This window comes from Manis javanica, chromosome 17, assembly GCF_040802235.1.
Source record: "Manis javanica isolate MJ-LG chromosome 17, MJ_LKY, whole genome shotgun sequence".
NCBI lineage: Eukaryota > Metazoa > Chordata > Mammalia > Pholidota > Manidae > Manis > Manis javanica.
The window spans coordinates 50,190,940-50,215,469 of NC_133172.1; the positions used below are offsets into that span (position 1 = coordinate 50,190,940).

The 24,530-nt window shown below is 37.4% G+C and overlaps 1 long non-coding RNA gene across 1 annotated transcript in view; it reads left to right on the forward strand.

The window, feature by feature from the left end:
- LOC140847125 (uncharacterized) overlaps positions 1-24,530 on the forward strand; it is a 749,959-nt gene that overhangs the window by 530,587 nt on the left and 194,842 nt on the right. Inside the window, exon 4 of the long non-coding RNA XR_012126813.1 lies at positions 12,511-12,575. This is a non-coding gene — a long non-coding RNA (uncharacterized lncRNA). The remainder of the gene's footprint in view (positions 1-12,510; positions 12,576-24,530) is intronic.

Here is a 24,530-nt window from a genome sequence, read left to right on the forward strand (position 1 = left end):
TCATGGCAAATCCTGAGAGTGTCCCATCCATATCCTATAGGCACTGACCTCTTGATACCTCTTGCTTACTGAACAGCTGTGACTCTTTGCAGGAGCACATTTTTCCTGATTGCATCCTCACCTTGGCCAGCATGTAGTGCAAACCAGAATTGCCACAGTTGCTGTCACCAGAAGCAACCATCAACCAATGACAGTGAGGGTTTGGTGGATACACCCTATTTCTTCCTTTGGTTGGTATAATTCTGGGGCAAATAATAAATTATCTGCAAGAGTCGTCAGTGAATCCAGTTAGCCACTGAAGTTTGATTGGAGCTTAAGCTTAATTTTAACCTCTGATTGCTCACTTGCTTAATAATGCATCTTTATTAACCTCCTTCCCTTCCAGGTCTTGTGGAATTGCCTACTGTTTATTCTCTATGATTACCTACCAAATAAACTACTTGTATTCTAATCCTTATCTCAAGGTCTGCTTTTGGGAGAACCTGAAGTATAGCCAGACCAAATTTCAGTTATCTCTTGGCATATCAGTAGTTCCCAAATCCCTTGCCTCCCCTCCTATGTTGCTCCTATATGTTTACATATTTCATTCCTCTGGCTTCTTATCTGGCTGATTCCTTCTGAAGAGCTTGGGAATGAGCAGGTAAGCAAGATAGAAAGCAGTGGGGATGCTGAGGCAAAAGGTATAATAGAATCAGGGGTAGGAAAGAGGAACCATATTTTTATTGAGTACCAGACTATATTAAATGCTTTGTAAAGGTTATCTCATTTCATTCTCTTGGCAGCCCAGAGAGGAGAGCAGGTATCCTGTTTTAGAGAAAGAAACTAATATGCAGAGGGCTTAAAAGCTGTACATTGGTGTCTCTCCTGAGGGAGATTGCCCCAGGCAAGTTCACTCTGGACTCAGTCAGACCGAGTAACAATAATGAAATGTTAGGGGTAAAAGAGTTTTTACCAAACTTTATTCTTGTGGTGGCAGGTTGAATGCTGGAATCACATCTGCCTCTGGGGTGTTCAAAACCTGTCTCCCTCTCTGCCTCCAGGGAGAGAACTGGGTGGAGCTCTTTATATAGTAACACCTACAATAATGGCTCATTGCCAATGGGTGTCTAAGGATTAACCTACATGTAGGCCAATTACATCATCAAGTAGTTTAGGGTCAGGTGAGGATCCTGGCCATGGGAACTTTCATTTTCCCTACAGTTGCATTACAAACTGCTAATTAATAGAACTAGGTTTTGAATCAAAGCTTATGCTTTTTCCTGCCTGCTTTGTTGCCCTTCTAGAGGAAGACCTGAACCAAGAGCCAATAAAGCTGTTTCTGAGTTCAGATCTTCTCTTCACTAACTGTGTGTTCTTGGGCAAGTAGTTTGTGGTCTCTGAACTTGTCTTCTCGTCTATCAAGTGAGAAGTAACAAGTAAGTGGTGATTATTCTTGTAGAACACTTTATTTGGTCTTAGCCATTTGGATGCTCTGAGATCATCATTTTTAGACAGAAAAACATTAGTAGAGATCTATTTAGCTCTTGAAGACTCTTTACCAGCTGGGACCAACCCATGGATGGGAGGGGATGGGGCTGAGTAGAGAAAAGTAATTTACTCTGAAATATATGGCTTTTTTTGTTGGAGAGAAAGATGCCATCAGCCCCAGAAATGGAGAAGCTGGGGAAGGATGAAAGGGTGGTGTCAGAGGCACTGACCCCTCCTCTATTGAAAGCACTCCCAATGGTTGTAAAGAAAATAAAGACATAGTAGCCGAGGGTTCCTCCAGGAGAGGTGCAGTCCCCTCCCCAGGTCATGGAGCACTCTGTGCTCTGCCCCTATACTCAGGCTGAGCTGGTGGATTTGGGCTCCTGGTTTTGGCAGAAGCCCTTGGAATCAATATTGGCTTGGCTCCTGCATCTGTGGGATTTAGGGGTGGATGGAATTGTTCTGTCTGGATCAGAGATGGGAAAGCTGGTTTCCCTGACAGTTCATCCTGCTTTGAGGCAGTGGTTACAAAATGCACATCAGACCCCAGGGAGTCACTCCCTCCTCAATTGTCTTATGGCTGCACTTCATGCTGTGTGTCCCAATCAGGGTGATCTACCATCCTCCCCAGCTAGATGGCAGATGTATGCTGAGATCCAACAGGTATTATGGGAGCTAGGCATAAAAAGTGCCATCTATAGTCTGGATAATGATGGCCCAGATGAGGAGCCTTTTACTGCAGGGATGAGAAATGTTGCACTTCAAATGGATCCCACATCCCTCTTTGGGCCTTTTGTGGCCATTCTGGCCCCTCACTTAGGGCAGCCTATAAGTGAGTTGATACACACAGTAGCAGACTTAGGAGAGGCTGAAACCCATCGGCAAGATATTTGCAATCCCTGGTGCAAATAGCTCTGTAATAATGAGGCAGAGTTGTGTACTGAGTGAGTTGCTTTCACCTCTTGCAGTGCCCATGCCACCAATCTGAGCTTAGTGAAATACTTGGGTCAGTTGTGGCTGTTTTTTCCATTGGTCACTAAATGGCTTAATCATCAAGTAGCCTTTCATTTCATATTTGTTAATGTCAGGTTGGCTTTGGAATGCTTCCAGCATTCATTACCATAATAAGAAAAAGAGATGCAGTGGGTGGTGGTGCCAATTTCTGTTGAAAGTTCATGTTCCCAGCACAAAGACCTGCTCAGAGGGTCCATCCTTCCTCTCAGTACTTATCCCTTCAAATGAAAGAACCTGCAAACATAAATATTTTTTTTAAAATTCATGGTTATTTTAGTCTACAGAATTGGAGCCATAGCTTTGTCCAGAATTGGCCTGTACAGATTGTCAGGGATGAGATCAGAGCCCACTTTGGTACTAATTCATTTATGATTTTCTTTAGTGTCTTCTCACTTTGGGAGCCATTTGTAGGTGTTTGTAATCAGTCATGGGACATGCACACTCATAGGTTGCTTCCTCTAGTGGTTGTAAGACAGGCAACAGATTTCTAAGAAAATCTCATAAGTGGAAGACTGGAATTTTATTTTGTATATTGTAATTGGAATCCTCACTTAAGAATGTTTTGCAGCAACTTGCAGTACTCTCCTTTATGTGACTCTAAGGACCCATGTCTGTGGCCTTTATGAGAAAGAAAGAGCCCAACTTTCATCTTACCATTTATAGTGCAGGACATAGGCTAGCCTGTATGCTCAGTTGTCATTTTCTTGCCTGCTGTGGTGACAGGAAATATTGAGGAACATTTTGTGATGCAGCTCAAACACAAGAATCTTGAGGAACCTTAATCCAAAGTGAATCTTCTATAAATAATAAACAGCAGGTAGGATCCATTTAGTTATATTAATCCCCCAAATAGGTCAGGCACATTGTTTAAAGATGCAAACATCACAATAAAAAGGTTCCCTAGATGCAGGATTTCATGTGTATGTGCATATTTTTTGGACATAGTTCAGGGAAAAACAGCCCATACCTATGCTTCACTACTTAAAGTATTTATATATTATCTCTGAAAACTGCTACTTTTGAAATGCTATTTATTACAAGCTTATAGAACTCAAAAGCTCTCCGTCCTCATAGAAGTCCTTTCTGTGTTTTTTGATTGCCGAGTAGGTATTGCTAACTTTGCTTTCCAGGACCTGTGGAGTCCTCAGGAAAATTGTAGCTCTTGCCAAATTTTTTGTGTTTTTTTTTTTTTTTTTTTTGCTGAACAGCTTGGCATTCATCTGTGATCCTCTTTAGTTTCATCAATGGGTCTAATTTCACATATTAAGAATTTTATTGTTTGCCAGCCAAAATAAAATGGCACAGTTCAAAACTATACAATTCAAAACTTTTTTTTTTTTTTCCATCTAGAGCTCAGTCAGCATGCCTTTCTGCCTCGATTTTATGTTAACTTCCTATCTTTCATGCCAGGAATAATTAGACAATTAAGTGCTGAGGTTCTGGAAATGAAATGGCATATTTTCATTGAAATTCTTACCTATGAGAGTACCTAATCTAATTCACATTCCCCTTAAAATTGGATGGGTACAGTGTTGCATTGTGAACTCTAACGTATAGATCCCAGAGTATTTGCACTTGGATAAAGATAAGGCAGTGTAATTCAACTGAGGTATGGCAGTAACCACTTTTTTCCAGGGAAGAGTTATTCTTGCCATCAAAAATATATGAAGGCTGGGTGAGACACCTCCGTACTTCCCGATCGCTTATGACTCAGCCATTAGCCATGTCCATCTGTGATTCTATTGTGATGGTTTCAAGAGTAAAAAAGCTGCTTGATGTCTCACCAATATTTATGTAGAGAAAGGTGACCTTCATCAGTATGTTGAATCCTCCTGAACCTTTAAAACTAGTGACCTCTTTTAAATCTCCCTTTAATTCCTTCCCTTCTCTCCACACCCTAGAATTGCCTTAACTAAGAGATGAAACAGAAGCCTCGTTAAGTTGGCTTTAGATGTTGAGTAAACAAGCGAGGATCCTGCTATGTATCTGGCTACATTAACTCATGTTTAAAGGATGTAATGCAACTTCCAGCCTGATCCCCGGGGTCCCCTCTGCAGCTTCCCTTAGAAGATTGCACTGATCTATATGGTAACTTAAGAGGCTTTTCAAATTTCAGGAGACAGTTCCTATCTCCTCTCCCACCCATGCCTTCCTTGAACACTGTCACCTCCACCATATCCTACTCATTGGAAGTGAGTCAGTAAGTCCAGCCCACACTCAAAAGAGGAGAGTTAAGTTCTACTTCTTGAAGAGAGGAATGTTGAATAATTTGTGCACATACTTTAAAATTACCAGAATCCTGGAGAAGGATTTCAGGCCAAGAAATGACATGGATCTGCAATAGAAAAAGGTTAGTCTAAAAATAGTGTATGGGGTATGCTGTTACATGTAAAGACTGAGTTATTTGGTTATGATCTTCTTTACCTACTAAACCTGAAACTCTGTTAGGGCAGCAACCACATTGCTGTTGGTTCCCCAGCACTTCAAATCCCTTGCATACAAGAGGTGCTCCTTAAATATTTCCAGAATGACTGAGTCATTGAATGAGTAACTCAGTAGATGAAACATTAGTGAAGAATGGGTGACTTGGTTACATGACTTGAGAGACAGCATAGCAAAATGGTAAAGAAGATGCTCTCTGGAATCATACTACTTGGGTTCCAGTCCAGGCTCTAGTACATAGCATGTGTATTTACTTGGGAAGTCAGTTCTGTAAGCTTCAGTGTAAAAATGGGAATATTAACAGAACATATCCAATAGAGTTATTGTAAGGATTCCATGGTATTGATTATTAGGTATAATATTTGGTGCATAATAAACACTGAATAAATGTTAGCTATTATTAGAACTGTTTTTAGTACTCAAATTCTCCCAGTATTAAATTGCAGAGCCAGGATTTGCATCCATATCTGTTTTATTCAAAAGCCCATAGTCCTAACTTCTGCAGCTTTGAGATTGGAGGTGATATTACTCTTTCATGGGTGGTAATATTTAAACTCATTGGGCCCTATCAGTCAATATTTTCATAGAAGTACTGCAGTACTTGTAGTACTTTTACCAAGTCCTGGGCTTTTTTATTCAGTTGTGGAGGAAGACAGTGGAGCTTCTTGAGGTTTGCTGGTTTAGCCAATTTTCCTAGACTACCTGTTCCTAGAAAATAGCAGGTAATACAATCAGGGCCATTTTTAGAGAACACTTGTTTTGATTGACTAAGCTATATAATAAGATCAGTCTCAGCAGCAAGAACCCCCCATTTAATGTTTGATAACCGAGAGATCCCACGTAACCCATGTCAGTATACAGGCGAGAAACTTTTATTTGCTTATGGACAACAGTTTCTTCTGTGCTTTTCTTTTTTTAATGTTCTGTCTTAAAGAGGGGTAAACATGGGTCTATGTGTCAGTTATCTATTAATGTGTAATCAACCACCCCCAACTATAGAGGCTTAAAACCACATCATTTAAGTTAGCAATTTGGGCTGAGGTTTACTGGGCAGTGCTATCAGTCTCACCTATGGCTGGATGTTTGGTGTGGGAGCAGATGGTCTAAGATACATTACTTGAATGTCTGGTACTGGTGCTGGCTATTAGCTGGGCCACAGTCTCCAGCATCCTCCCAGCAAAGGCTTATTCCCATTATGGCAGCCAAAAGGAGAAAAGACCCAATGCACAAATGCTTTTCAAGACTTTGCTTCTATCATGGTCCCATTGCTAAGAAAGTCATATGGCCGAGACCAAATTCAAGAGGCAGAAGGAAAAAAAACACTTCCTGACTTGAGAAGCTGCACAGTTGCATTGTAGAGGGTGTGCAGTATAAGGGGCTGGAAGGAATCATAGGGGCCATCTTTGCAAACATTTACCACAGAGGGGAAGATAGTTGCAAGTTCATGCTTGCAAGGTGTGAAGCAAATGCTTAAAAATCTTTTGAGAGGTTTGCAGCTGAGAATTATATCTAGCACAGAATTGACTTGAAATGTGCTTCTTACATAGCTGCTTCAGAAAGGTTACTAAGGGACCACATAGTGTTAGTTGGTGATTACTGAAACTTTAATGTACATGCCCTGTGCATGGAGGGTGAGATGCAAGCAGATCTAAGAGTGCATTTCAGGGTGAGACTGTTGGGTGGGTGTAAAAGCCTTGTTTATGCTTCTTAAATACTGTATGTCTCCAGAGGTAGATAAGCTTTGCTAATGAAACTCCATAGTCATGTTTTCCATGGTTTCTTAAGAAAATTAAAAACCCCAGGAAACTCTCAGAAATTTCATTTATTCCATCTGACTTAGAGCATAGAACTCCCAATGCAGCCTTCTCGGGGAGGTGCCATGCTGTGTGTGGCTCATCTCTCCCTGACTCCCCACCCCATGAGCTCCATGGCTAAGTGAGAGAGCTGTTTAGATGCTGAGCAAGTGGGAGAAGAGTGGGAGGAAGTTGAAATACAGGCCTAATTTCTGCTACAGCCAAAGAAGAACACACGTGGTGCCTAGCCTGCTCCATCACTTATTAGATCAGAAAGCATGCCTGCTCTGTCCCCCTCACCACTCCTTGACCTTGTAGCTCAGACATACTGCAAAATCAGAGACCTCAGAAAAATCAACCTGTGGGACCATGTCCCCTGTCCCCTGGGATGTCGTGAGTGAATTAGAAATTTTGTGGCTTCCTAAAGTCATCCTGTCCCCATGGCACATAGTGTGAAATCCCGGCAATGAGCAGAGGAGTGATACAGAACCCTAAAGTTTTCAAGGTTGTATTTTGATATTTTGAATTTGATGAAATACAACATTATCAAGATAATGTCTCCTAAATTTGCTACTCTAGGTTTAGTTTATTATGTCTTGGAATAACCAGTATCAATCATCTGGCAAATATTACTTGAATCATTTTAAATGGGTTGATTTACATTTCACTCACTAAACTTTGTTTGCCACAGTGCCACATATCCTCTGAAATGTGCATGTTCCCTTGTGGATTTGGAGTTTTAAATTGAAAAAAAGCTCATCAACTTAAAAACAAAACTGCAAATATGATAGAAATTTTGGGGGTTGGGAGACAATTGATCTTTCATATTAACAGTTACTAAATCTTTTGGGATGCTACTGATAGTAATTCCCTTGTTCTTATACATGAACAGAAAATACACCATGCGGCCTCTTTGTAGCTTAGCTTTCATTTCTTGACATTAAAACAACACAGTACAAATTTATCTAGTAATGAAAGATGAAGTTTGGAAATCTATTAAAATAAAATATATAACTTAAAGGAAAATGCATAGTATGTCTCGTAACATCACACTTTTTTCTTTAAATAGAGATGCTAAAAATTAACCTCCCCCTTTGCAGAGGTATGCAAAAAGGTCCTATTCTCATGAGGATGATGAACAGAGGGTGGGCCAAAGCTGAGACAACCCAAATTGGCTGTGTTATGTTCCTTTCCTTTGTGCTAATAAAGCTGTCCACTGTGGGACTCTCCTAAAGGAAGGGTTTTGAATCCAGAAATATGTGCTACAAATGTAATAGTTATTCTAGTGGACATCCCACAAGGACAGACGCGCCCACTTTTACAATTAGCAGACTGAGTTAGTACAGCATACATGCCCTGCGGAGGGGGAGCGCTGGAGCTCATCATAAGCAGACAGAAGGGTCAGCCTGGGTGCTTACAGTATGGATTAGAGGCTGAGATCCTATGTTTTAATCATACTGAGCAACCCTAGAGACCAGTCACTTAATTTTATCAGGCATCAGTTTCCCTAACACCCAGAGTGTGCAAGAATTTCCTAAGAGTCTGTTGGGTGTGTTCATTGCTGTAGGTCAAAGTTTTCCAAAATGGGTTATGCAGGATATTAAGCCCTTTATACTCCTGGAAAAGGGAAAGGATTTGTAGCCAAACAGATTTGAATATATCCTCTGGAAATTTACTTAAGCATATTAAAGGTTCAGAGGAGTTCAAGTAAAGACAACTGTTTAATTTTGTTTAAGCTATCTCTTTCTACACATATGTGAACACAGATTTCTTTTCTCTAGATCTGTCATAAAATCCCATACTTCAAAGAATGGCTTTCTAGATATCCTAAGTTTGATCCTCACATCAGCCAGTCTCTTAGAGAATGACATACCTGATCTCATGGTATTGGCTTCTTGTAGAAGCACATGTTCTGTGCTGTGATTTGCTCTTATGCCATCAACCTACTTAAGGGTCATTTCAGGAAAGAAATATAAAGGGAACTTGTCATTATATGCACTGTGGGCATCTTGTTGAGTATGTAATCCACATTATTACATAATATGTACATTGTAAAGATCCACGAACAAGTTTCTACTTTATATTATGGACCTGTGTATTAATTTCCTATGGCTGCTGTAACAAATAACCATGAACTTGGTAGATTCAAATCACATGTATTTATTACCTTATAGTTGTAGGGGGTCAGAAGTCTGAGCTGGGTCTGACTGGTTTCTTAAATGAAGGTGTTAGCAGGTCTTTTTTTCTTTCTGGAGGCCATAAGGGAGAATTCATTTTCTGGACTTTCCCAGCTCCTAGAGGCTGCCCACATTCCTTGGTTAATGGCCCCCATGATATCTTCAAAATCAGCAGCAGGCAGTCTAGTCTCTGTCATGATTGAAGCTGTCTGGCTTTTGCTCTTCTGTCTGCCTCTTCTACATTTAAGGACCTTTTGTGATTACATGGGGTCTGTGCAGATAATCCAGGATAATATCCTTATTTTAACTTCAGCTGATTAGCAACCTTAATTTCATCTGCAGCTTTAAATCTACCTTGCCATACAACTGACATGTTGATAGGTTCTGGGGAGTAGGACGTGGACATCTTTAGAGAGCTATTATCCTGTCACAGCCTAGCATGTGTATCACTCATTGCTTTGGCTTCTAGGATGCTCAGAGCTATTTAGTAATAGTACCAGCCTACATCTTATTTTCCTCTCCTTTTCTTTTTCTTTTTTTCCTGTATCTTCATTCTTCTAAAATTCATGTCATCATGCAAGCTCACACACACATATAAGCATGTCAAATGTAGTAGAAATAATGCCTACTAATAACAAACCTGTAGAATAGGGGTTGGTGAACAATAGCCCATGGGCTATATTCTGTCCACCTCCTGTGTTTGTAAATAAAGTTCTATTGGAACATAGCTACTCTTTTCCTGATAAAAGGATGGGGTTGAATAGTTGTAGCACAGACCATATGGCCAACAAAGAAGAAAATATTTACTACTTGGCCCTTTACAGTAGAGGTTTGGCAGCCCCTGCTCTAGACAGTGTGAGGCTGTAATAATAAGCTGCTCTTTTTTTGCTGCAAAGGGACTTTTTGGGTCACCTAAAATCCCTGAAACATCTTGTATAATTAGTTCTGTTGTCATTTTAGGTTTTGGCTTTAGTAGAGGGTTTAAAATGGCCCAGATAATTTGGGACAATGTGAATATAATCTAAGTCACTTAAGAAAAGCATGTTTACTTTATTAAGTCAGATTATAGGTATATATTTTCAAAAGGTTATACAGTGGCTTAAAATTCCAAGTAGATTTTCTTTATTGGTGGTTACCATTTGGCTATTCACACACACACACACAGTGTGAACCCTGGTGTTCCCTGTGCTCAAACTCTAGAGGTCAGAGGGCAGTGACTATACTCTTTCAACTATTCTTAACACTTCACATGTCTTATGTTAATTGTATGTTCACCCATAATATACATCGTTAATGGTTCAAAGTGGGACAACATTTTAATAAATAGTATTTTTGTACTAGACAAAATTATAATAAATACCTGTGAGACTAAAAATGTTGGAAATCTCTAAACTATAGTCCTTTGCCAAAAATTATGCAATTGTTATTTACTTTTCTTTTAAATCAGTGTAAAACACATGAATTATGAACTGTATAGATGATGACATCCTTTATGACCTTTCTGAATGAAGCAGATTTGAATTTTCTTCTAAAAGGTGTCTGCACTTTGAGCAATCTTTTTTTAAAACAACATTCCTGTGTGCCTTCTGGCTAAAAATCTGAAGCAGTTTATACGTGGAGGGAAGCACTGAATATAAAGTCTGGAGAATAGAAATCTGTCACAGGGCACCTCCTATCTGAGACAGTCTTGCTGGTACTGAGGTATTATTGATATACAAAAAATTGCATACATTTAATGTATGCATTTTGATGAGTTTATACAGAGGTATATACATGTAATGCCATCACCACAGTCAAGGTACTAAACATATCAGTCACCTCCAATGATTTCCTTGCATTTTTGGTGGTCTTTTTTTTTTTTTGGTAAGAATATTTAACATAAGATCCATCCTCTTAATATATTTTAAAGTGCACAATACTAATACTGTAATACTGGATTGTTAACTAGAGGTACTATGTTGTAGCAGATCTCTAGTAGAATTTGTTCATCTTGCATAATGGGAACTTTATACCCATTGAAAAACAATTCCCATTTCCCCAGCCCCTGCTTCTGTGAATTTGACTATGTTATGTAGCTCACATAAATAGGATCATGTAGTATTTGTCCTTCTGTGACTAGCTTATCTCAATTAGTATGATGTCCTCCAGGTTCATACATGTTGTCGCAAATTTGATTCCTTTTTGTTTTTATTTAAGGCTGTATACTATTCCATAAGGTGTTTTTATCTTTAAAATGGCTTGGAAACAATAACCAGAGCCCAAGGCACAGCTTGCTCTAGACTCCTGACTGAATTAAATTTCATTCTCTGCCTCTTGGCTCTCTCTCTCTTTATTTTTCATTATCCCCCCTTCCTCCTTCCTAATCTTAAAGCTCCCATGTTTCCCATAACCATAATTCTAATGAAACAATACCTTTCTAGTTAATTTTTAGTTTAAAATTTTACTTTAATCCTGCTTCATTCATTTGGTGAGACACCTCTACCTTGATTTTGGACAGTGGCTCTTAAATGGTTCTAATCATTCTTCATCATTCTTAAATTATTCTAAATGGTTTACAGTAATAACCATAATTAGGTCAATAACTAATTATTCTTCTAAAACAACAGTTGTCTTTCTTTTTTTTTTGTCTTTTTCTTCCATGCTCTTTTGATTTTCATATCCATTTTAATCTGGGAATAATGGCAAGATGTTAAGGAACATTATCTACCATGTCTGACCATCTCAACTTTCATTTCTCTACCGAAAGATAATTGAGAAATTCTGAATTACTGTCTCCCATAAGACCAGAAATCCACTAAAAGGTAGTTTATTTCTGGCCTAACATTGTGTAGAATGACCAAAACCTATAGTCACTTTCTACATCTGCTATTCTTGCTGGATTTCTGGACTTTTTAATTCTTCCTTGGTATTTATTCCTTGCATACAATATTTTTTACCTATGTTCTATGTCACTTGTATGATGTGGTGACAATATATCAGCCAATATATTCCACACAATATCTAAGGCACATAACCCCACCCAGAAACACAAATGAAGCAAAAGTTCACTTAAATTCATATCTCCTGCAAAAAATGATGTAGCTTTAGATAGACTATTTTCACGTTATGCTTAGGCAAATTTATACAATGTATGCCTTCCACTGAAGTTTCATCCTCAACTTTGATCTCTTCTCTGGAAATTTTCTGTTACTTGCTTTGCTTTTTTTCCAGGTGCAGACCTATGAGAAAAACACAAATTCCGTCCAGTCTTTTCCTTAATAGCACTTAAATGAATAAAAAGTTAAAATGTATCCATCATTAGTAATTTATTACTTAATGTGAAATGAATTTCTATGTGCTATCTTCTACCTCTTTTGGGGAAGGGAAGGCCAGTGAATAATACCTTATAGGCTTTCTTTTCAACTGGAAACAGTACTTCCATTTGGGGATGTGGTGAAGTAGTCAATATTCATTCTGACCACAACCTCCATGGCTTGCAGATTCTTATCAACTTCCCACTCAGATTGACTCATTTTTAGCTGAGTGCACATATTACCACTCTCAGTTCTTGATCATTTTGATTGCTATTTTCTAGAAATTTTCCTTACACTAAATCTTTTTTTTTTTCATATTTGCAGGCTTCAGGATTTCTTGAATTTTTCTGAACAGCAGAGGAATGAATCAAAGAAGAATTCTTACCTTGGTATGTACACACATCCCAATGGAGATGCTCTAGAGTTGCTTATGGAATGTTCTTCACAGTACTTTGTTTCATTCAAAGTAGTTTATGGTTGCTTTCAGCAATGTGGGTTTTCTGTATGGTTTCTTAGACATAATGATTTGGAATATGTGTGACAAAAATGAGCAAATTAAATGTTCATGGTTTTACTTCTGAAACTCCTATATATTTTTGCTGATAGTCCAGCATGACTTTTTGACTTCCGTTGCTAGAGCTTGATGCCCTCTGTGCACTAAGATGTACTCACCAACTACTTAACTTTTAGTCCTGAAAAGATGAATCCATTTGCTAAAGACTGTTGGTATGTAGGTAGGGACAGTCAGTAATTCCTAAGGAAGGCGTTGTCATTATAAGTCATGAGCTTTGATATGGAATTATAGTTAGTTATGGCTGGTTTTGGAGAGTGTCAGCTGGATGGTCCATAGATAATATTTCTTGTTGAGACTGAGCATAAGTGGATCCCTGTTGTTCTAGAATGAATGAAGCATAAGAATAGGAAAATCCTTAGAGTGCTGAAATAGGACGTTGTTTGGAATTCACTAGATGTTTTCTGGTTTCATTTCCATGGCTGTAGCTAGACTTAAGGATATGACAAATACAATCACCAGAAAATTGTGCTTTGAACTTACCTACATAAAGGAAATGAAGGGAAGAGAAGGAAGCTTTGAGTGCCAAGGCACGTTAGAAGCAAGAACCAAGCTGGTACTCGCCATTCCTAAGCCTCTTTGCTATCCTGGAATGCTTCTGACCCTGGCAGCATTTCACTGTCCAGCAAAACATCTCCCTCTCTCTGGCCTGAAGTATACAAGGCAAGATTTCGTATTGGTTTGGAAATAGACTCCTCCGTGCTGTGATTTGAAAACAGGGACTTAGGTGAATGCGTCAGACATTCATTTGATGAAGTGTTGAGTAAACCAATGGTTGGTATCAAATGCCTTGATAAAAATATTTTAAAAATCAGAGTTGCTTTCCATTAAAAAAAAAAACCCTCTAGAAGGATTTGTTTATGACTCTCCCCATTTTGTTCTCATTTATTTCAAGTAGCTTTTCAAATTAAGTATATCTATGAGCACATGAGAAGCTTGGACTATAGATTTTAAAAAGTCACTGTGCTTGACCCTGGATATTTGATCCCTATCTGTGGTGCCTGGTCACCTGTTGCCCTCATCCTGGTTATCAGAGTAACATCTGTTTAGATGGAGCACTGACATTGCTGCCCAGCAGAGCTGGAATTTTCCAACAGTGAGAACATTGGGTGTTTCTCTTTGTGTGTGCTGATGGTATGGACTGATTTTGCAGATTCACTGTAGCAGGTTGTAAATGATGTATGAAATGAAAAATTCCTGTCCATTGCACAAGTGAATATATATACAGTTCTATGCAATCACAGCAGTGCTGGGCTATTTGTTTTAATATTTCCTTCAGACATATAGTAATTTTTTTGGTGAGTCATATCCACACGCTTGTCATTGGCACAGAGCACAGATTTCCTTTATATGTATTTCAAATGAATTTCAGACATACGTAAGTATACTTTAATTAATAGGATACCGAATTTTAGAGGATTTGGCCTTTTAAAAATAGTGTTTTTTTAAAATTATAGCAATGTATTTGTTCTGAGAAAATTTAGGAAATATTGAGAAGCCCAAACTGTAAAATTAGAAATAACTTAATCCCATATGGAAAACTATTCTTTGTTTACATTTAGCATATGTTTTTAAGGTTTTTATCCCCAATGATTGTATTGTATTCTTTAAAAAAACATTATCCTATTAACTTGTTTGTCAAGTTTTATTACCAATAAGACTTCATTTTCCAAGCCCTTCTACAGTATAAGTTTTAATCACTATATGCTCTTCAATTACATGAGTGAAGTATAAAGAATTGTTACTTATTCCTATTGAGCAATGGATATGTAAGCTACTTCTAATTTTGCTAATATAAATAATTCCCCATATCAGTGCTGTAATATTTATGTGATTTTTAATTTTGTCATATATTTAGTGATGCCAAACTTGTTTTTCTCCTTCAAAATTTTCTTGGTTATTGTACCACTTTTTCTGTGTTGGATTTTGATGATGATTGGATTATATTTATAAATGATTGAAGTAGAATTGGCTTCTTTGTAATACTGAGTCATCCCATTGGAGCACAAAGTGTGTCTCACCACTTACTGGTAGATTTTCTGATGTGGAATTATCCTTGTAATCCAGGAATAAGCCTCCCTAAGTCATGATATCGTTTTATTTAGCATTTCTGAATATAGTGTGAAGGTTGTATCTGTATAGTTCTTTTTGTTTATTTTTGTTAATTTTTCTGAATAAGGGTAATTGTAGCCTCATAATATTAATTAACAGGATTTTCCCATTCCCATTAGCCCTTCTTCCCCCAACCCTTGTCCTGGAGCAATTCAAGTAGAGCCCTGAGTGAGCCCCCTCTTCTTTAGATGGGATAGAATTAATGTCTGCGTCTGGCTCATTGTGAGAGATAAATTGTTTGAAACCTCTAATTTCCTTTCAAGGTTATTGACATGTTTAGGTTATTTTCTATCTCTTATTGAATCAACTTTGGTAATTTCTATTTCCCTATTAAAATACCAGTTCATCTAGAGGTCAAATTTGTTAATATGGTACATACAAAATAGTCTGTTACAATTACAAAAAATAATCCTATAAATCTATTGTTAAATCACTTTTCTCCTTCTTAATATGAGATATCTTCTTCTTAATTAGTTTTGCCAGAGGTAGTTTTGAAGAACCAGCTATTGAATTTACTATTTCCATACTTTTCTATTTTCTTACCAGCTTCTTAATTTGCATGCTAGTTCCCTCTGTTTTTGTTTACTGATAAAAATATTTAAAACTATGAATTTTCCTATGGTTCACATTTTAGCTGCGTCATATGACTTTTGATATGTTGTATTCTTCTTTTATTCATTGTTTAATAACCTAAAGTGGTATTTTTATATCCGCTATGACCCCAAATTCTTTTAAAAGAGTAATTGAAAATTTAAAATGGTTGAATTTTAAGACTGCAGTTGTTATTAATTTTTAGTTTTATTTAATTGTCTCTGAAATCTACCTACTATGATGTTTACTCAGATTTTATGAAAATTATTTTTATGGAGAAGTATATATGATCATATTTGGGAAGGAGTCCATGGGCACTGGAGTTGAAAGCTATTTTATTTAGAGTAGAGAATTTAATCTTATTAATAATTTTATCAAGTTCTGCATCATAGCTCATTTCTTGTCTTCTTTAATTTTTTTTGACCAACTGTGAGGGTTGTTTACTCATATTTATAGATATTTGCTTTCTGTGAGTCAACGCAGTATTATTTGACACATGAACACTGTGTATTTGTATTGAATTATGCTTTCTTAATATGAAATCTCTCTTTGGACATTTAGTGTATTTTCCCTTGAGTTTTTCTTTGTCTGGTATTATAATAAAATGTGTATTTTCTTCCCATTTGTATCTCTTTAATATATCTTTGCTCATCTTTTTACACATCCTGTTTGTACTCATTCGTCTAAGGTATGTCTTATAATAAGCATATAATTGGCTTTTGTTTTGTGACTTGGTTTTCTACTCTTTGTCTTCCCACAGAGAAGTTTAAGCCATTTACAAATATTGTTATAAACAAAATGTTAGCCTTACTTCTTTCATTACGTTTTCTTTTTGATTCTTTGGGTGACTTTGTCCCCCCATTCTTCTTTATCTTTGAGCATATAGACTGTTTTTTTCTTTGTTAATGTTTCATGGAGTATAAATTTGGTATTAAATTCTGTTTACACTTTAGTTTCTCAAAAGCATTCTTTAAGAAATTCAAGGGCAAACAGCACTGTTAGGTCTTCTAGTTAAGTGAAAGAATCTGGCACACTTCCTGCCCTCCCCTGCCACCCACAATACTACTGCTGTCCCTCAGTCATAGATTTTGGACTTTGCAGATAATCATCTCAGGTTTAAGAAAAAGTGTTATTTAAAAAATCATTATTCTTACAACATGAATAATGTTTATGAATTCTACTTGGCTTTTAAATAGATTTTAAATATATAGATTTGTTACAGCTGTTTTATTATCTCTATATTTAACTGATTTCACTATTCCCAATTAGATCATTATACCTTCTCTCTCTTATTTTTTACCTCATTTGAGTATGGCTTTAGATAATTTTTCAAGAAGGACGTATGGTTGGTTTTCTAAGTTCCTACATTTGTGAAGATATTTTTCTATTCCTTATTTAGGTAAGCAATCCTTGAGTTGCATCATTTCCCCCTCAAAATTCTGTAGTTTTGTTATACTGATTTCTGCATAAAAGGAGAAGTGTGAGGCACGGCTGAGTTTTTTCTTGTTTGTTGCATAATTCGTGTGTGTGTATTGTTTTTCCTTACCTGGGTGTTTGTGAGACCTTGTTCTTCTAAATCAAAATTTTTGACAGTTTGCCTTGATAATGGTCATCAGTGTCCACCTGTACTTACTGGACATTTTTTAGTTGATGACTATTTTTATCTAGTAGCTTAAATATTAATTGGGTCCCATTTATCCTCATCTTCTAGGAACCCCAGTGATCTAGATATTGAAACAGTAAGTTCTACGAAGGCAGAAGCCATACAAGTGTTGTTCACTGCTTTATAATTGGGTATATAGGTCCAGAGCCTGGCACATTCTGGACACTCAATAAATATATTTTTTTAATGGATACATGAATGAATGAGTGATAAATTCCTATCTCTGACCTTCAGTGTACTTTTTCCTCTGACAATTTTCATCTTATTTCTTCTCTGCTTTTTAGGAAAGTTTTGGAAAATGGGCATTCCAGGAAACCAGAAAGCTGAAAGTTATACTTCAGCGTTAACCTGCTCAAAGTTACTTGGGCACTGACTTTGTTGCCCTTGACCCCATCCCCTGCCTTCTCATGAGAATGTGACTTAAATGGAACTGTCTGGCTTGAAAACCAGCAAAGTCTCCTAAGTCTGAAATGCTCCCTTTTAACACATAACTAGATGAATTTCTTCCCAAATGATCATTATAAGTGTAAGCGTATGAAGGAGGTGTTACAGCTTGGACTGGGCTTCTTCAAATGCTCTCTCTTGGGCAGAGAGTATCACTGACACTCGACTCCCTCTGTATCAGCAAGCATTTGCTGCATAACAAACCACCCCCAAATTTAGTGGTTTGGAATAGCAATCGTTTATTAGTTCATGATTCTGTTGGCCAGTAGTTTGGGCTGGGCTTAGCTCAGCAGTTCTTCTGTAAGTGCACAGATGGACTGCAGCCAACTAGGGGTCCATTGGGGTGGTCTTTATGCCTTCATGCATGTGTTTGGTGTTGGATCCACAGGTCTGAGAATTCCTAAAACAGCAACTGAGGGCAAACTCAATGCACAAGCATTCTTCAAGCCTCTGATTGCATCACTTTGCTAAGTTTCTATTTGCCAAAACAGTCACCTGCTATGTTGGATTCAAGGGGTGGAGACATCAACTCTAGCTTTTAATTCGAGGAACTGTCATGTCCTATTGCAATGGCATAGATGCAGGAAGCGGGCAAATCTGAGGCCATCTTTACCATTCACTGTATTCCCACTAGGGACTCTGGCAACCAAAAGAACTCATGCTGAGGTATAACCTCTTCCTGACTATCTTGTTCTCTTGGCCAACTAAACCCGCACTTAATCTAATTGTTCAGTGTGTCTTTGGTTTCTTTCAGTTGATTTGTAACCCTGAAATATTACACTGTGTTCTTTCTACGTTATCACTCTGGTATTTACTGCCTTTAACGTGGATTTATGTTCTGCCAATGCACTTTTGATTACATATAGTTGCTTCTTCTTTCATTCATCTTACTTTTTCGTTTTCCTTTTCTTTTTTCTTTTTTTGTTTTTTTTGCTTTAGTTTTTTCTTTTTCTTACTTTTTCATTCTGTTACTTTTTCATATTTTATTTCTCCTGACAGTTCCCTGTACCTTTTACAGTGAAGTCTATTTTTCTCTCTGTTATAGATGCTAAACAGTTTAATTTCTTTTAAAACTAGTCATTATAGATTTAGTTTGTGCCAGGCACTGCTTTAATGCTAAAAACACAATAGTAAGCAAAACTTGGCCGCTGCCCTCAAGAAATTTACAGTTGGGTAAGACTCTTAATTTCCTCAGGTATAGCATGCTCTGAGTCAGGGATCTTCCTTTGGGTTTGTGGGAGTTTTTTGTTCCCTTCTTGTGCAGTAACTTGTTACAGATGCTTTGTTTGATGTGTGTTAACAGACTTCAAGGTTTCCTCTTGCTTGATGGTCAGATTTCCTTCTTGGACCTGTGTCCGGAGGATGTGTTTACATGCACACCTCCTAGTTCAGTTCCCAGTTTTCAGGGATTATCATCTAGAGATTCGAACCCACAAGAGTCTACATCTCTGTCCAAATGGCATACACGAAAAACTCAAATTCCCAGTATGTATTCCTGTTATCCCTCTTCTGTGCCACCTGTCTCTCTTCTGTTATTTCACAGGAGAAATATGAGGTCTCTTTCTGTGGCGTTTGTGTGCATGATGGTATGATTTTTTGCAACCATTTTTATTGGTAATGTTTTATACATACAAATGATATATGTACTATATGTGTAAGTTATAAGGCATAATAATGAAATGAATGCCCATAAACCCAGCTCAAGGGTAGGAACATTAGTGGGGCCATGGTATCTCTTTGTAGGATGCTCCCAGTCCTTACCCCATATTTTCCCCACCAAGAGATGGCCACTATTCTGAATATTGTGCTCACCACTCCCTTGCCTTTCAAAATTAGTTTTATTTAATATATATGTTAAATTAAACAATATATTGTTTATATTTTTACAATTTTTCAGTATTAATTAAAATTATATCACATGGAATGTAGACTGACACCAGTGGCAAACCTTCACTCAATATTATGTTTCTAAGATTCATTTATATTGTTACATGTAAATACATGTTATCAAACATCACTGCTGCACAGTAGGCCTTTGTGGGAATGCATCCTTCTTTTTAAGGTATCATTGATATACAATCTTATGAAGGCTTCACATGAGCAACATTGTGTTTTCAACATTCACCCATATGATCAAGTCCCCCCCCACCCCATTGCAGTCACTGTCCATCAGCATAGTAAGAGAGAATGCATCATGTTTTTAAATTTCATTAATTAAATTTAATAAACCTGAACCTAACAAATATAACGTTGCTTTGAATATTTCAGTATATTTCTTCTAGTTTTCACATGTAACAATGATTTTTTGGATATACAGATACCTCATTTTCATAAAGGCATATAATTATAAATGTATAAAAGTGTAAAGTGTATGCAATAAGGTCCTTTTAGTGCCTGGAGAATTTTAGTATTGATCATACATACTTCTTCTTTTTTTATTATTCTATCATGTTTATTGATTTTATTCTTTTCAAAAATAACAATATTTGGCTTTGTTGATCATTTTCACTGACATTTATTTTTTATTCTACTAATTTCTGCTCTTCATTATTTGTTGTTGGCACTGAGTTTTAAAGGGCAGGTAACACTTGGCCAACATAAGACATATAATGCTTAACTATTTGACAGAATGAGATGTTCCTGGTAACATTCAATTATCTACAGGAAATGCTGTTTTAATGTGTGTTGTTAAGGTGGTTAGTAGTCCTATCAGATACCCTGATATTCAGAAATATTAATATAGAAGTCTTCAATACTTAGGATCATTTGATTTCAAGAAAGCATGAATCATCATTTGAGTGATATTTAGGTCTTTATTTATCTCCGAGGTTTACCACACTCACCTTATTCCCAGAATGTTCTTGTCCGTTCCTCTTTTCCTAACTCCATAAAATCAGATCCTAAGATGAGAATACGTATCTCCTAGGGGCGCCACATTAGAAATTTTATGACAAATAGTGTTTTTCTAATCTATTGTACCTGCCATCCAAACCTGTCTTATGTCCACGATTCTGTCCTCAAGCTATCAATTTTTATTTTTTTTTGATTACCCATATTCCCTATCGGGCCCTTTTTTACCCCCTCAAGTCCATCCCCTATTCTTGGGTAGTATCAATTTTTTTTCACCCAGTATTTCTGTCTCTGAAAAAAATAAAAGAATGACAGTGTTAAATGAGCCATTTAACTGAAGAATGGCAGTCAGACATTCTTTTTCTATATATATAAAATGAGAGAGATGTGTATAGGCTAATGTATGCATTTATAGAGTTGAATATTATAGCTATTTTATGATATTTAAGACTGAATGCCACAGTTGTTGTTGTTGTTGTTTTTAAATAAGTCTAAACTTCCCTTAAAGGAAAGCTGAGAAAAGTAGTAATTTGGAACTAGTTGGCTTAACTTAAAAAGCTCCCCTGTGACACCGGAGTGTGTTTCGTGCAATTGCTTTCTTAGACTTCCTCATTAAAATATTGACTACTCTTTTTCTTCAGTAAATGCTAATCCTGGCTCCCATGTACTTGTATTTACATTTCACTGCAGGCAGCCTGCCAGGTTAAAAATAAAACCAATTTGTTAATATCACTATTTCCTTTTCAGCAAAGAAAATATGCATTAAATTAAAGACTCTCTAAAAATAATAAGAAACAGCTCCTATTGATACCGACCATTTATTTGTCTCTCTGACTTAGGTGATGATGGCTCATCATTATAAGCTGGCATTTCTCTGCTCTTCTCAGCTCTGGCCATCTCTGTGCAAAGTCTGGATTCTGAGAGACCGGTGTCACAGGCCCTGATGTTTGCTTTGCCCCCATCTCCTCTCCTTTCCCACTGTTGCACTTCGGCTCAGTCCCTGCCAGCACCTATCTGAGAGTGCAAAATGCTATTTTTAAAAGATTGTGAGCAAATATGGTTAATCCTTGCCGATAACATGCTGCTTTGCTGGAGCATTCTCCCCAGAAATCTCGGAAATCTTCAAACTGTAAGAGGGTCCCCATTTGATATATGATTCATAAGTGGATCAGTGTTATTAAAATCCACAGGAACCCTTTGTTCATTTAGTCATTCTAAGGGCCACCCATCATGCACTTCCATACACTATTTTGTACAGGAGCATCTTCCCAGAGCCCAGAGCTGTTTCTTAAATAATCCTTCCGTAGAAAGCAACTAATTATGCAACTGAACTTCGAGTTGTATTAGTAACTGCAGAACGTTTGTGCACATTGGATTATCTAAACTTGCAAAGTCAAATGAATTTTCAATAAAGCTACAAGGTTATTAACCTTATTAGCATACTTGGGCTGGATGCTACTATTTACATTGTTGAATAATTTATTTATAAAATGGATCGGTTGATATTTACTGTTATTCCTGGAGCCTATGAGGAAAAATGAGTCATACGTAAAGGCCACTGCATGACTGGTGCCAGCAGAAGTGAAATCTGGCATCAGAAATTTGGTGCACATATTATTAGTTACTCCTGATTTTTCTCCTTATTGTGTTTCCCCTGTTGTTTTCCTCTCTAGTCAAATGTTGGCCTTTGTTGTAGCAAGATCTTACTGATTATCTTCATGTTCCATTTCTACTTGGGGGAAAATATTAAAGAAAAAAAATATTTAGCCTAACTAGGTGACTGATTACCTCCTTTCCTGTTTTGTCTTGACTGGATTTAAGATTTGGGGTCCTCAGGTCTTTCCTTCAGAGATTCCATAATAGCCATCAAAATTAGGAACCATTTCTGCACTTGAGTTCCTTCATCTTTTATAGTGGTATTCCATCTTGCCCTCATTTAATTTGAGTGGACTTGGCCTCTCTTGCTTTGTTTTCATGTTTTAGATTGGTATAGCATCATGTCTGGTTCCTAAAATCCTGTGCAACCTTGAGCTGGGTGCATACCAAGAGCTTAATGGCCCTTCTGCTGTAGTCCTTGGTCCTGAAAGTGGTCAGCATGGAGATGCTTCTCCGGAAGATGTATTTAGCAGCACAGTGTTGTTCCATGAGGAAAACTGTTTCTTCCAGCTGGTAAGCAATTTATGCCCTGAAGCATGAAGATTTCATAGCCCTTGTAATTTTATCCTTCCTTGTGTCGCTGCAGGTGCTATTTTTATTCATATAAATATTTAATCTTCTATAAAACTTATTAAGCTGTTGGCCTCAATAATATTTTTTGGCAGCGAGTTCCCTAGGTTAAAGGGACACAGTCAAGTACAACAGCTTAGCTCAAGATCACAGTTTTAAATAAAGGTGTAAAAAGTGATTTCCTGAGATTTAAAAAAAAAATAGAAAAGACTCCAGCAAAGCTGTTTGGGGTTCAGCTATGATATTTCCCAGTAATGCTGCCACGGTCTCAGTAGCACTGAGGTGGTATCTGTGAGACCAGGAAGCAAGTTCAGTTGAAACTAAAGTAAAAGTTGTTGTTAATATATGTCTTTTTCTAGACCTAGTAAAGAGGAAGAACAGATAAAACCTACGGGCAATGTGGTTCACTTTTTTTAGTGTTCAGACCTTCACCCTAAGATTTTTGTGTGACATTTAGTGCATGAAATCAATTCTCCCTTTACTGTTCTCTAACTGCTGTTAGGTAGCTGGCCGCCTTTGATGGACACCTCTTGTCAAACAAATGAGCTCTCCTGAGTCTCTTCGTTGGTTAGGGACCAACCGGCCCCAGGTGGGGCATCTTCTAATTCCCTTTAGGTTATTGTCTGGAGATCAAGTGGAGGTTTCTCCCATGAATTCAGTTAAGCCAGATCCACAGTGGAAAACATAAGCAGTTTGACTTACGTGCATTGACTGTCCAGGTAGATGTAAATGAACTTTGGGGTTGTACATTTCTTGGTCTTCCTGGATATTTATAGTGACTAGTGCATCTGACCTTGAACGTAGTTGACACTTGTACCACAGAGTAGTCTGGCATACGCAGACCTTTTCTGGCTTAGAGGGTGGTACCGAAGAGTCGATTTCTTTTGGCAGACCTAATATCAGAAGCTTATGAATCTCAAGGAGAAAAAATGAACATACTTGTTGTTAATAGAACCCAAGCTATGGGATATGTAATGGAGTTATGAATTATGAGGAATTACAAAGGTATAAGAATTCAGAGAAGGAATTGGTTATTGTTGCCTAGAATGCTTCAGGAGACTGGTATTTGAACTGGATCTTCAGGGTACCTGAGAGTTAGACAAGGGGTTGTTGAGGGGAGAGAAGGAATGCAATTCCTTCAGAGTAATGAAATCAAGGAAGACCATCGTCTAATGGTGGCAGGGCTTCAGTGTAAGTAGGTTTTGTGACTCCTAAAATGGATTCTCACCTAAAGAATCATTAATGACATCAGGTGTTGGCTTAGTCCATATTATGTAGAACTAAATTTAGTGCTAATCTTTCTTTTACTGGTTGCTATCCTTCCTACTGAAGTAATTCTTTAAAAAGGTTCTCTTAGGTCCAAATATCAGGACCCATTGTTTTCTTAGACACCTTTCATTCATCTTGCTTAGCAGTTCTTTAGCTTCTTACATTAGGTAAGTGGCCAAATTGTCATACATGCTGGTTGAATGCAAAACGGTATAGCCACTTTGGAGAACAGTGTAGCAGGTTCTTCAAAAGTTAACTATGCATGTCCCATAGGATGCGGAATAACCACTCCTAGGGATTTGCCCAAGAGAAAGAAAAACTTATGTTCACACAAAAACCTGTCTGTGAAAGTTTGTAGTGGCTTTATGCATAATCGCCCAAACTTGGAAACAGTCCAAAGTTCTTCACTGGTGAATGGATCAGCAGTGGTATATCCCTGTAATGAAATTGTACTCAGTGATAAAAAGAACTGCTGTGTGGAGAATATAGTGAGTTATTCTATAACATCTTTCTATGTTGACATATAGTAACCTCACTAGTGGGGGTGAGGACTTAATAGTATGGGTAACTATTAAACCATGGTATTGTATATTGGAAACCAATATAAGATTGTGTATC